This window comes from Tauraco erythrolophus, chromosome Z (genome assembly GCF_009769465.1).
Source record: "Tauraco erythrolophus isolate bTauEry1 chromosome Z, bTauEry1.pri, whole genome shotgun sequence".
NCBI lineage: Eukaryota > Metazoa > Chordata > Aves > Musophagiformes > Musophagidae > Tauraco > Tauraco erythrolophus.
In genome coordinates this window covers 47,764,715-47,778,921 of record NC_141496.1, presented here as the reverse complement: position 1 = coordinate 47,778,921, position 14,207 = coordinate 47,764,715, and positions in this window count along the sequence as shown.

Genomic DNA, 14,207 nt, shown 5'->3' with positions numbered 1-14,207 from the left:
CACAAAACATAAATCCATTCATCTTCCTCCTTACTTCATTATGACAAAGCCCTGGGCTTTCTTAAGCAATAGGTCAGTGAGGCTTTGTACAGTTTCTCATATAAGCAGGAATAATCTCAAGGCTTTCATGTACCTCCCTAAGGTAAATGTCTCCACAATGGTTTCAAGTGAGGGAGCTAGTTATGGCTGTTGTTGTGCCTTGTGCTCTTTGAACCAAGTTTTCTTGCTTTTCTTCCCAGCGATGATTCACTTTAAAAAAAAATAATTTTTCCTTTGCAGAGGGAAATCTATGCTGTGCTCATGCACAAAAGAGACTTGTTCCTCCCAAAATCAACTACTACAACCTGATGCAAAATGGCAGAATCACGTTCAGTCTGATAGTAATTCCCTCTGTCTCTCTCTTCACCCCCCGCCCCAGCCATATTAAGAGGATGTGGGGGAAAGGTTTGCGTTCACCTTGAAATTCTGCACCTGCAGCATTTACATGGATGCCCCCCCCCCCCCCAGGCAAACTGAGTACTTTTCCTCCATGTGTTCATAATAACTCTACAATAGGAAATGCCTGACCCCAAAGGACCACCTGAAATGACGCTCTACCCTACAACTCCTTCAGTATCCCTTCCAAGACACTCCCGTTGGTATACCCTGCTCACTCAGGAGATCTCTCTTGATACTCCCGCTGCTCTTGAGCACTCCTCAAATTTTGCTTTGAACTGCTAAAGACAGGGCTCTGAGATAAAGGAAGGAATACTAGTCAGCAGCCAAATTACTGAAAACCACTTTTCAGCCAGAAGAACTAGATCAGGAATAAAGTGTGCTCCTATGCTAGGAAAAAAAAAAAAAAAAGTCTTTTCAATGTCTTAAATGAATCCTCGGGTTAATTACTCAGTTAAAAAGAGCAGCCCAAGTCTCTAAATATTGTTTACCCTCATTAAAATCTTGCATAAAAACCTTGCTCCTGAAGACTCAGGTGTCATTTTATAGTTACGGAATTTTATTGCTGATGAGCGCAATCCCTCCTCATCAAAATGCATTAACCATGCAACATAGAGGTGTTAATGTAACTGGCCTTTGCTATTTTTTTAACAGTCTAGCAAGTCAGCTTTGAGCTTCAGTTGGTGCTTGTAATGTTTTAGAAGGAAGAGAAGATACTTCCATTTATCATTATAAATAATCTAGTCCAGCAGACTCCCCCACTAGCTGCCTGTCTTCCCTGTCCCTAGCTACCGTTCCTAAGGCACAGAGCAAGCTAGTCTCCTTTCTCAAATGTATATTTCTGCTTGCTGGCTTCCCAAGTGAGAAAGATAAATGAGATTTATTTACAGTACTGAAAGTCAGAGGCTCGACCTCTGCTACGAACTATTGGCTTTTTTTCCTTGCAATTCAGGGGTGAGGAGAAGATGCCTTATAAGACACAGCCTTATTTTCATTAAATGCAGGCGGAGAGGAGTCTTAAGACTTAAACTTGCCACAGTTTATCTGTGGCAAGGAGTTAGGGAACAGACTGGGTGTAGGGGTAGGAGGATCTAGCATGATAAAATGGATAAAAGAATTTTATAGTGAACCGCTGTACGGAGCTGTCTTGTCCCTGGAAATTCCTTCACTATAGATGTGGAATCACACATCTGCAGCAGGAGGAGAGATGGGGAGCGAGCTGTTGCACTGGCTGGTGCCCTCCGGAACAAGGGGATAGCAGGGGACACGGGGGACAACGGAGCCTCAAAAACAGTGGAGTTGATCCACGCTGATGAGATTTAGGGAAAGGGGATCTGTGCTGTCCTGTCTTTTCTAAATCATCAACAAGCACCTCTGAACCAACCAACATGCAACAGGTACAACTTCAGAGGGAAAATCTAGGTGGTATTTTGTTATCTTACCAAAATCCAACCCAAACTATCCTATGACTCTAGGATCTTGCCATGACCCAACCCTGGGATTGGTTGACGTTATTTAAACTCCGACTAAAACAGAAGAGAGCACTGAGCCTGCTTGTGCCTAGCAGATGCTAGACTATGGACAGCCAAACAGGATGGGAAGAGAGGGTCTTTTCGTATCATGGAGGCATTTCCTTAATTAACCCTCAGTACTAACACATTTTTTCACCCTTCTGCTAAGGCTAGCTTTGGTAATATTTTAGCCAGTAAATCCCCTGGCATGTTTCCAGTTCAGGAAAGCAAAAAACAGTCTCTGCGCTAACCTAACATTTCTATGGTAAATCACACAGTTGAGGCAAACTGAAATAAAACTATCAGAAATTGGAGGGAGGGGAAATCATGGTGGCAACTGTGTTTTTTTGCCAGATACTTAGTTGCAGTGGCCAGGATTCACACTTACAAAAATTCCTATAATGCTTTATTGCCTCATGGTTTTTTGGAGTGTGTGGCAAAAAGTTGTGACAGGAACTGTCTGGCAAGGGCATATCATAGTTTGCAAAGCCCTACCTGGCACTGGTGCTCTCAAAAGAAACCCTTTCTCTCTGCCACCTCCAGAATCAGGTAAGTCTACCCTTGACATCTGCCTTTTCTGCAATATTTTGCTAAGAAATGGAGGATTACATGGAGGTGCTGGAGCAAAGGAGAGCCATGAAGATGATCCGAGGGCTGGAGCACCTCTGCTATGAAGACAGACTGAGAGAGTTGGGACTGTTCAGCCTGGAGAAGAGAAGGCTCCAGGGTGATCTTGTTGCAGCCTCCCAGTACTTAAAGGGGGTCTACAGGAAAGCTGGAGAGGGATTTTTTACAAGGACATGTAATGTTAAGATAAAAGGCAATGGCTTTAAACTGAAAGAGGGCAGATTTTGATTAGCTATAAGGAAGAAACTTTTCACTCAGAGGGTGGTGAGGCACTGGAACAGGTTGCCCAGAGAAGTTGTAGATGCAGCATCCCTGGAAGTGTTCAAAGCCAGGTTGGATGAGGCAACCTGGTGTAGTGGAGGGCGTACCTGCGTATGGACCTATCTTTAAGGTCCCTTCCAACTCTAATCATTCTATGATTCTATGATTTTCTTCACCACAATGAGAGTGCACCGGTTTTCACCTCCTGTGGCTTAGGTGTTTATTGTTCACTGGATTGTTGTTTTATTGGGTTGTTGCTTTATTGGGATGGATGAAAGGCAAGGGCTTGAATTTTTAATTTCTTCATCTAGCTTTTGGTCCCTTGTGGACTGTCTTAGTCGGACATCTTTTCCATTACCTCCAGTGACCCTACAGTCTTGCAGAGGATGCCTTGCCTCCCACTTGGTCTTCCTGAGTCCCCAAGGTACTGAAGGCCATAGATCTTCATTGTGCTTTGTAGAGGGTATATTCAAAAAAGCGAGTATTTTCCTGAAAAAGCCCATTTGCTACCATACATACATACTATTCACAAATATATTTTACAGTATCAGATGTGAATATGGCTGTAAACAGGTCTATTCTATGTTTTCCTGTAACTGGACCAGAATACAAGCTTCAGCATTGCCACACTCTCCTATCTGTAATTCAGAAGGAAAGCCAAGGGGTAAATACCCCACAGGCGTGCTAAGGATTTTAAGTGCATGAAACTAGGTAGTGATAGTACTTTCTAGTAGCTAGCACGACAAAGCTGAATTGTGATATATACTGTTGTGCATCTACAGCAGCTGATGAAGTAGAAGTGTTAAATACCTTGTAGGATTAACTCCTGAAAGAATATCACTAATCACAGATTCAGTTGGGCAATAAGCACTGACATGCTATTTTCTACATATCACAACCAAGCCTCTGTCCTCCCTGATGAAAACTTCTAGCCTTAATGCTGTATATTCTGTGGGCCAGAATACTAGCACAATGCAATCAGCCAGGATAGCATATACAAGTTGGGGACGAGGGCTTTGGGGGAAGACATAAAAGAAAGGAATGAATTTTGCACCTTACAAAGTGGGTGGATTACTGATCCAGTCCCACTGTTGGTGATAATTTGTAATCTGAACATATATCCCTCCCAAAACAGACTTTGGGCAGAAGAAGGTGCCTGAGTGAAATCTGTGACATGGGAAAGCTCTGCGCAAAGGAAAAAAGATAAACAGATGAGACATCACTGGAAAGGAAAGGGGAGAACGGAACCTAGCACATTCAAGTCATGTTGCAAATGAGCTTGGAAATGACTCCAAAACAAAAGTAGAGACATTGCTTACTTGTCTGCAGTCTGAAAAATGCCCTGCTTGCTCACGCGTGTCTGAGACTAAATGCTGGCATGATTAATATTGTGCAACTCCTCTGATGCCTTTAAAAGTCAAAAATTTTTACTTTTATTTATTTACCTAAAATGAATATCTATTATGAAATCATTGTTGTGCACTTGACATTTTAAATGTTATTCTCCGATTAAAAAAATCAGCAACATCTGCTACCCTGCACTAAACTTCCTGTAACTAAAGATGCACAAGCCCTGGAGATTCAGCATTACATGAAATAGATTTGTTTAATATAATTGAACGTAATTGTGCATATAAGGTTTTAACGTAATATTACTTAGCAGATGTGCAAATAATAGCTAGGTTATTTGCCACCAGCGATATGTTGGTGATGTGATGGCAGAAGCATCATAATTCTTGGCAAGACAAGTTCATTACTCTGAGTGACTGGACCAATGTACTGAAACTGAGTTTTGGTGGTGACCTGGGGACACTAATGTGTGCCTTGAGGAAACATCAATGTCTTAGTCTGGCAGAGAGCATGAAATAAGCTTCCTTGCCCTCTGTTGATAAGAGATCCTGAAACACTACTTTCAAATAGGCAGCTAGTAATTTCACTGAAACAGATGTTTAAGATGAGCCTGTTATGAAACACAGGACAAGGATATTGCATAAAACAGGAACTATAAAGTGAATGCTTTTTTGTCTGATGTAACCCATTACAAAAGAGACACAAAATTAAGATTTCATTTATCAGAATGCTGGTCTGACATCTTTCTATTTTAAAGAAACTCCTTTATTTGGGATCCTGAAGAAAACAGCATTCCTAGTTACAAGAGGCAATTGCTGGGAAGCTGGGAAGGTATACTGATGCAAAACAAATGACCAAACACTAACATACCTTTCTTAGTAGTCCAAAGAAAGAAAAAAACAGCTATGTTGCCAATGTTTGACCTACCTTCTTCTAGTCCTCTTTGGCCAAACATAAATGAACTAAAGTATTCCTGCATATTCTAGGACTAACAAAATTAGGCCAGTGGACTTTCAGTAGAAATTGGGTGTGTCTCTGTATTTCTTACGTGTTTAAAGACCCTTACATCTGACCTCCTAATGGTCTACTATTTAAACTCTCTGTTCTTGCAATACTGAGCTCAATAAGGTATTTGCACTGATAACGTGCGCCTTCCTAAGTATTAGGGTTCCCTCTTTTGTCCTGTTTTGAGAACACCCTGGTCTTAATAGTAACTGACATAAGAATATGAAATAAAGATGTATATTTGTATGGTGGAGTGTCTCAAACATTTGATACCATAAAAGAGGATAGTGACTGCCTTTAGACTGGAGTTACCCATGGGGTGTGTTTGATCTGGTACACCAAGGGCAGCAGTTCCTGTGGTCACACCTTCATGGCTGCTAAGCCTCTCATCTATGGGTTCAAAAGTGATATTTGAAGAGAGACAGTTAAGTAACAGAGTAATAAGGGATAGCTGGGAGAGTGGATAACAGGGATGACAATTGTTCCTTACAGAGAATTTATGAAGTTTTGCTGGCTAGTTGCGTGGACATTTCTAAAGGTCTGGTGAGTTCGCCAAGATGTAAGGACCACTGGCTGTTCATAATAGGAACAGAACAAATCCTCTACAATAAAATGCCATCCTCAGTATGACTGCAATATGCATTATTATATTAAGTGCTTGTAAACTGAAGTCACATTGGCTATGGCTTGAAAAAAAGTCCAAGGCTAGGCAACGTCACCTCAGGCAGAGAAGCTGACCATAACCAGACAGTTGCAGAACAGTATTTCCTCTTTAACAGTCATGATTCTCTTCATCTGGTTAAAGACACTAACTTTGTCACTCCTTCTGACAGCTTATGAAGGTGTTAATTTTTTTAGGGTGTTGTGTTCAGAAAGATCTATCAAGCCAGTATCAATGAGTATGATATGGAAATGTGACAGCTCTACTATCAAATGTCTTTGCTTCCCTTCTTTCATCTTATTACTCTGCTAAAAATCATTTAGATTTGAATTTGAAACCACCCTACCTTTGGGAGCAGGGAATTATTTGAACCTTATGTTAACACTAGGCTCAAATGCTGACTAGATTGCAGCAAAGTATTTGTACATGTGCATCAGATACTTCAGCAGGGAGTGCTGTAGTCAGAGGGATTGTGTATGCTTTTAAAATTCAATAATATGGCTCAAGACCAGAAAGATTTATTATGGTTATCTAGTTTCATCTCTGGACTGTCATCAGCCATGAAATTTTGCTCAGAGACTTTTGGCATCAAGGAGTGAAGTTAGACTATAGATGAATATCAATTCTATCTTCTAAATCTCCTCTCATTATTTTAATAATGAAAAGGAAGATATTAGCCCAGTGATTTTCCTTTAGTGAAAAATTTTATATTGCTCTATCATTCAGTTTGATTTTCCATAAAGGATGTCACTTGAGACAAGTCTGAACATTTTAAATCTCGATCTGTATATTCTTTATCATGGGGGTATTCAGGAATAAGATATCTGCCTGTATAGATGGAATGTCTGTCTTGCATCCCAAAGGACTACCCTTTGAAATCTCCCTATGGCAGCTTGGCCAGAGTCTGTCACTCCAGTAGACAGAGGTTCATGCAGCTCCTGAGTTCCCAGAGAAAGTGTTCATGGATCATTCTGTGGTCTTATGAGATCACTTCTTCATCACAGGCTGTGATTCAACGTGCTACAGCTCCAGTGACAGCATGTTTTCAAAGTCAATCTACTTCCTTTAGGTATTTTAAAAACAGGATGTTGTTGCACATGTGTATGTCAGAAAAGTCTGATCTTAACTTCTCACATTTTATTCTCTAACAGACTGAAGTGAACTTTTCCTGACTGTTACATGATTTAACAGGCTCACATTCACAAAAACTGGAACTAATGTAGGTCCCTGCAGACCAATACATAGTGTGACTTGATAGCTAGAGCTCTGCTTCCTGGACACGAAAGGAGGGCCTTACCCTGTCTATCCCTGCTTCAGCTCCAGGATCACTGCAGGAGAATGAACCGCTCATCCAGTCATTCGGTTGACTTAGCCCTCTTGTAGATCCAAGGCGAGCTTTCATGCCTGGAGAAGATAGGATCTATCTCATTCTACGAAAAGCCCTGCAACAATGTGCTGCAAAAGTCTTCCCTGCCAAAACCTTCTCCACCACCAGTCTTGCCTGACTTCTCAGCTTACTGTTGGTTAAGAGTTTATGGATACCAAACATTCTCCCTTGCATTCAGTGGATCACAGCTTTTCCAGACAGTCAGTTTTTAATGTAAGACTTTCAATCCTTTGGGCTTCTGCAGAAATGACTTAAATTATCAAAATGGCATGAGTCCAATAATGTATAGAGAAAGTGTTTTATGTATCGAGGCTATCTGACTTGGCTCCTTAAAGAGTTCATAGCAGAAGAGTAGATGCTTCTTTGATCCTCAATTCTTCTGCTCCCTTCAACTAGTTTCAGCCCGCTTCACGTCTCCTGTACATCCACTCAGTTTCTCCCCTGACTATCCATTTGGGCAGGCAAATGAGTATTTCTGGTTTAATTTCCAAGCAATTTGATTTTCGCCTACCCATAAAATTGACATTGTTGGGAATACAGGTTTTGTTAAGCACGTAGACCTTAATGCATCACATACTATATGATTTTTTTTACATTAACATAAAAGTTGAAATTAAGAAGCACTTGTGATTAAGAATTCATTGTATGCAATCTTGGTCTTACTACGTATTTAAGACAGATGGGCATACAGATAAATGCACTTGGCTTCCTGCTTATAAGAAAGTCTTAAACATACTTCCTTCCCCATTAAATATTTCTGGGTTTAGTTCAGAGTGACGTTTTTGTTTCATTCTGAGAAGCACCTATGCTAGGGATTGCTAAACTTATGGTACTCTCTGTGCATCCATTGAAGTGCCTGGGGATTCTTGTGGTTGAAAGGCACAATATAAATTTAAGACATTATTAGCATTACTTCTGCTAATAACAATAATTCAACCCCAGAATAATGTTTACGGCTGAGTTAGTATAATCCCCTAAACAAATGGGTTTATGCAGAAGCAGAACTGCTGACACAAGCCTCCTCTAACAAGACAACGCCAGCAGGCATTACTATAACTCAAGCAAGGGCCAGTCAAAATGATACAGCCATTGCATTGATGTGTTGTATATGGTTGTGAGTATTGGTGCCAGCTGTGTCATAAACCACTCCCTAGAAATAATAACCCTGACAGATAATGGAAATGAATCAGCGTTTTCGCCTTAATCAGAATGTTTTGTAAGCCTGACCGTACAGTCTCAATATTCAGTAAGGAATATTTTCAGCTCCCTCCTTCTCAAAAAGAAAAGTTTCAGTGAGGTTATGTCCTCTGTTTAATAAAGTTGGCAAGCTTTATTTTCTCTCACGTTCTGAAGTTCTGCATGACATAACACTTAAGTGGAGAGTGACAATTATACAGGCAATAGCAGACTGTTTCCTCTTACTAGTCCTAATTGCTGCATGACGGCGGCACTGGAAAGCTGTTCTGGAGCTGAAGCCCCAAGCTCTAAGTGCAGAGAGGCCCAAAGCAGACTCCCTTCGTTAGGTCACTTGTGAGGGGGGGATGTGGGAACAGCAGGTGGTTCTACAGACTTAGATGTTATGCATTCTCTTTGGCTCACGGGAGAAGAAAGGTTTCGAGTTTAACTTGGCAGTGCCTTGAGAGCTTTTAAGCTCTCTCAAATAATTGTGACATATCTGAACAACAAAGCATTTTGTTATCTGACAAGTACACTCAGTTGCTGGAAGTTTTAGAAATGGATGTCTGGAGTGAAAACCCACCCTAGGCCAAAATATGTCCTAGCCTGCATGGCAAAAGCTAGAAACTTTATACTTCCTGGCTTCCTCACAGTCTCAGTTTTGCTAAGACTGCTATTTATTGGGCTTTCAAAAATTCATGTTTCATAAATAAGGCTATTCTGGAAAACAGTCTTAAAACTGGTTTTCATTATATCATCTCTCTACAAGCTTTAGATTTTTCCTTTGTCTGGAAAAGTTAATTTGTCTCTTTCTTTTCAAAACTCAGATTTTCTTGCAAGGTATCCCTCAATACATTTACCAAGAAGTAAGTTCTTTTTCTGTCATGCTCATTAACAACGTGAACTTCCCTAACAATTTAGGCAAAAGTCTTTAACTATAAAGACAACTAATTTTTACTTTTATCATATACTTCTTTTCCTTTTTTTTTTCTCAGCACAGCTATCAAATATACTTCTCAAAGACTTGCTAGTGTTCTGAAGTGTTGGGGTTCTTTTTGTATATGTGCAAAAAACCAAAATGTTTTAACTACAGCTAAAGGACACAAAATAATTTAGTCTCCAGCATGTACTACCATTAGCTATGAGAGCTAAGTTTTTAAAATCTAAGGTCTTCCTGAGAGGCAGTATTTGTTTCTTTCCAATAGACACAGTTAGAATAAATACCAAACTTTCAAATTCAGAAGTCATTCTTAATTTTAGCATAAGGGCAGTGCTTTGGTCAATTAATAAGGTGGAAATTTCTCAGCATCATGCCTCTGCTTTTAAGAATTGTATTTGAGCCAGCTGCAGCTGGATTCATCAATCAGGAGCACCCGGATGAATAGAGATCTGTCATCGAGAGTGTACCTCTTAAAGAGCTGTGCATAAGTTACCGGTACAGAGAAGAGAGCTGTACCAAGGAAGGCTGCAACGTTATTACTCCTTGGCTAGGATGTCCCTTCTAAAAGGATGTGTGATACGAGACTTTCCTTGCAGAATTTATTAGGAGGCTTTTCATCAAAATTTGAATGTTTGGAGTTAGAAAAGTCTTACCTGGTAGGTGGATGACAATAAAAGCCTTAGAAATACATACACAAGATTTAAATATTATCAGGCCAGTTAGTAATAAATATAACCTGAAAAAATAACACTTAAAGACACAGACGGTGGGAGAGGGTAAAATGGAATTGAGTACATTTTTATTCTTATCAATATGGTCTGTGTAAGCAAGACGTAGCTGTGGTATTTCTCCATAAACCAAATTCAGAAAGAAGAGTGACGCTAGAACCCATCTGGGCATAGGACATGGGAAAGATTGGAAAGTTCTGTAAAATCTCACAAACCTAGGACGTACATACTCTTATGCAGATGCATGTGTAAAACTAATTTATGGCACTGACTTTGAGATGGAAGTTAAAGAAAGATTAAAAGTCTGACTGAGGAAATGGTGTGATCACAGACTGTCTCTTCTGCACTTTTTCTGCAAGGATCCTTCTGACTGCCATCTAATGTACCGAAGTAAAGAGGTTGCTTGTTAGAACAATATGAGATGTAGTTTCTTCCTTTTTAAATCTTCCACACACACAAAAAAATTACCTGCCCTTACTTTCCAAACAGAATATGGTTATTTGTGCCTACACCTCAAATTTCTCTTCCTACAATCTTTTCTTTAATGGAAGAGAGGGTAGAAAAACTGCCAAATAAGCTGTGTTGTCCTTCCCTTAGTTTGCTGTAAGTGCAAAGCCATTAGAGTTTTCCTGTTATCTCAGCAATATGTTGCCTTTCTGTTCCTTGTAAAAGTTGTATATTTGACTTACTCTGTGGAAGAGACAAGGGAAAAGAAAAGATGCTTTTACAGAGTATATTTTTTTTTGTATGGGCAGGCCAAAATGCTGTAATAGTAGATGAGCTAGTCAAGTGTTCCCTCGGTGTCTGCCCATTGCAAAGTGAAAATCTAAATTGCATTTCTCTCCTGATTCCCTGTGGAAGGTCATATCCATCTGGAAGATTTGGCTTCAGACAGCAGGAGAGTTCATAAAGTTCATATTAAATAAAGATCTGACTTGCTGTTCAAATTGACTTGATGGTATGACCTACTCCTTTTTCAGCTTGAGTTTTTGCTTCAGGGATGCTAATTATTTTCAGAATAATTTCTAACAGCATCTAATATTGATACAGGTAGCTGTTTAAACTTTGTTCACCCTTTAACTGCTATTGCATTTTAGTCTATGGTCCTGAGGAATAGTGGGTAAGGGTTAGCATGGGCTGCACAAAGATGTGTAAGGAGGATTCAGGCTGATTGTGTTACAACTTATTTTCCAAAATTAGTGGAAGCTTTTCGCCAGTGGTCACTTCAAGAGTCCAATGACAAATTTTCAGTTAGCACCGTCAATGCCCATGATCCACAGCATGGCCACAGAACTGTAATATCAGTGTAAAATCTTTGTAAAATCTCCTGACACAGAGTTGAGAAATTAAGGCATATAGATAAAGACCAGGTGACCCGCTTCAAGTCATAAACAGTGCAAGCTTCCTGACCACAGAGCAGCTTAATAGGGACAGTTTCATAACCACAGGATCCTTTGCCTTTCTCTCACACTACAGAACACAGAAGAGACTCTCCCATGTCATTAGGTAGGGCAGGTGTCACTAGTATTGGCCATGCCCTTCCAACACCAGTTTTTGCTCCAGATCTGATGCCCACATCATGGCACTGCAAATTTCAGTCCTATCGAAGCCATGAGCATGAATCGGCTAGAAAATCCTAATTTAATGCCTTTTGCCTTGCATAAAGTCCTGTATAGTACCTGCTTGGAAATCTCTGCACACTTCTTCAAGAGATTATATTCTGCCCTGCCAGCTGGGTAGACTTTCTGATCTGATATTTTTCTTCTCTAACTGTCCAAACCTGTTTTAAGGGCTATATGGTTAATGCTCTCTGACAACATGTGTTTTCACTGAATTCAAAACCAAAGTCTCCTAAAATTCCCTTCTGAATATCAGATGCAAGAACAACTTTCAAGAGACATCATCTTGGAGAAGGGGGAAAACGGGGGGAATGCAAATGACTGTGGGCTATTAAACTGGTTTGTAGCAGAGTCACGACAGCAAATCTCCTTCTACACTTTCTGTGCATTCTGAGGAGGGTCATTCTGTGGTTGAAACAGGACAGACACAGGTCAGCAGTTTTTAGGAACGGAAGGCCTGCCTTTATAAATGATCGTCCCTATAGCAATCTCCTGTGCTTAAATAGAACAACTTGTAGCCAGTGGGAGATTTATAACATACTCTAGGCCAAACAGTGACCCGTGAAGGATGCTCCGTCTTGCTTTAATTTGGCACCCAACCAAGCTGTGTCTGCACTGTTACAGAGAAACCTGCAACCCGGTCTTTGTGTGCGCTCTTGAATGTGTGTGAGCACACACTGAGCTAATTGCTAGTGCTAAGCATCACTCGAGACTGAAATATCTGTGTCTATATGATGATACATGAGTGTCTGAAAGATGTCAGGTCCCTAATCAAATGTCTTTTGCCTTGGGGGCTGCCAGTAACCTCTCTGCAGTATTACTCATTCTGGCAGATAGTTTTCCAGAAGCTCACAAATGCAGGGGACTCTGAAAAATCAGGAGATGAAGAAACACCTCTTTTATCCAAAGCAGCGGTATCAGGATCGCCATTGTTCTGGCAAGCTTCGGACCGGCTTTCAGCAAATATCCCCACAAGAAGGCTAGATTCTCAGCTGTTGAAAATCAGTAAGGATCACCTTCTTTCCACCACGGCATGATGCTGTGCTTGTTATGATGAAAAAATCATATTTCTTTATGTAGAGGCAGGTCTCTTTATGTTCTGAGAAGTAAAATGAGCCTTAACACTGCAGGCAGTTTTTAGGAGGGGAAAAAAATGAAGCAAAACTGCCAGTTTTATATATGTGCCCTTGAAGAATTTTTTTTTTAGCCTATGTTATCACACTATGCTTTTATACTGCAGCTTAATACACATGTGAGAAATTTCAGGGCTGTGGAGCATGCAGATTTTCCTAGGAGATGAGTGCAAGGTTATTTAGCACAGGTGTTTCTGTAATTGTACAACACTCCCTATTCATATGCCCACAAGCTCTTGTTCCCTTGTGAATGATGCTGTTGTCTAGCATTAGAGCACCAGGTTCTAATAAAAACCACAAATAATATTGCTTTACAGTGACCCCTTCTGTGAGGCATCTTTCATTTCATGAATTCATGCATCTCAGGGAGTGGGTGCTTTTGTGGTAAAAATTATTCATTTAAGCAAGTGTATGTGCGTGGTTTTCCCTCAGATGTTGTTTTAGACACTAAAATATTTCATAAGCCAGGTTGGAGATACTGTGCATGACAAAAGAAAAAGAATCCCCTCAATTCATATGCTGCTTATTATTACCGAAATGGTCAGGTTGCTCCTGGTATTTGGCTACCACAACCTACATCGGGCATGTCTCCACTGAAATGAATAACGTTATGCTCAAGATACTTAAAGAAGCTGGAGACCACAGTTGTGTGATTATCTCTATTGTTGCCATGCAGATTCCGTTCCAGAAAAGCTGTGTGCCCTGTTACCCACTGCATTCAGCACATACATCTACCATCTCTGCAAATCTGATACTTCTATGTGTAAATGAGAAAGCAGGGGACAGCTTGTCTGATTCCTTCTCACCTTCCAAAATCCTGTTATACTGTTCCACGTTTTCACACATCTGCTAAATCTCTTCACTACTTTAGCCCAGAGACTGTAGTAAAAGGAGCACAATTATTGGTTTATGTTAGTCTGGCTTTTATTTTATTTTACAAAATCACATGTTTGTAGTGATTACTGTTTTCGGGCTGTGATTAAACAAGACAATATGAATTATTCTGATTTTTTTTCCTCTTTAACTTATGCCAAGCACAAGGAAATTCATGAGGCATCAACAGGAGCTGGCTATGCTCAGCATCTCCGATAATCAGCCCAAGAAGCTGGAGATACAGTTACGGAGCTGCCCAGTGTTCTGGTACTCGCTGCTGCTTGGTACATATTTTTATAGAACGGTATCATCTATTATTCATTTCAAATTTAAAAATACACAGAAATGCAGCAGAGAGCTGCCTTTGTTGCTCTTCGATTCTTTTATATTGTTCCTGTGTAGTTTGGATTTTGTTGCCTGTGTAAACACTAGGTTCTGTAACAAAAAGATTACTTCTCCCCTGCTCTGCTACAGAGGGTCACCCTTGATTTTGGATCCCAG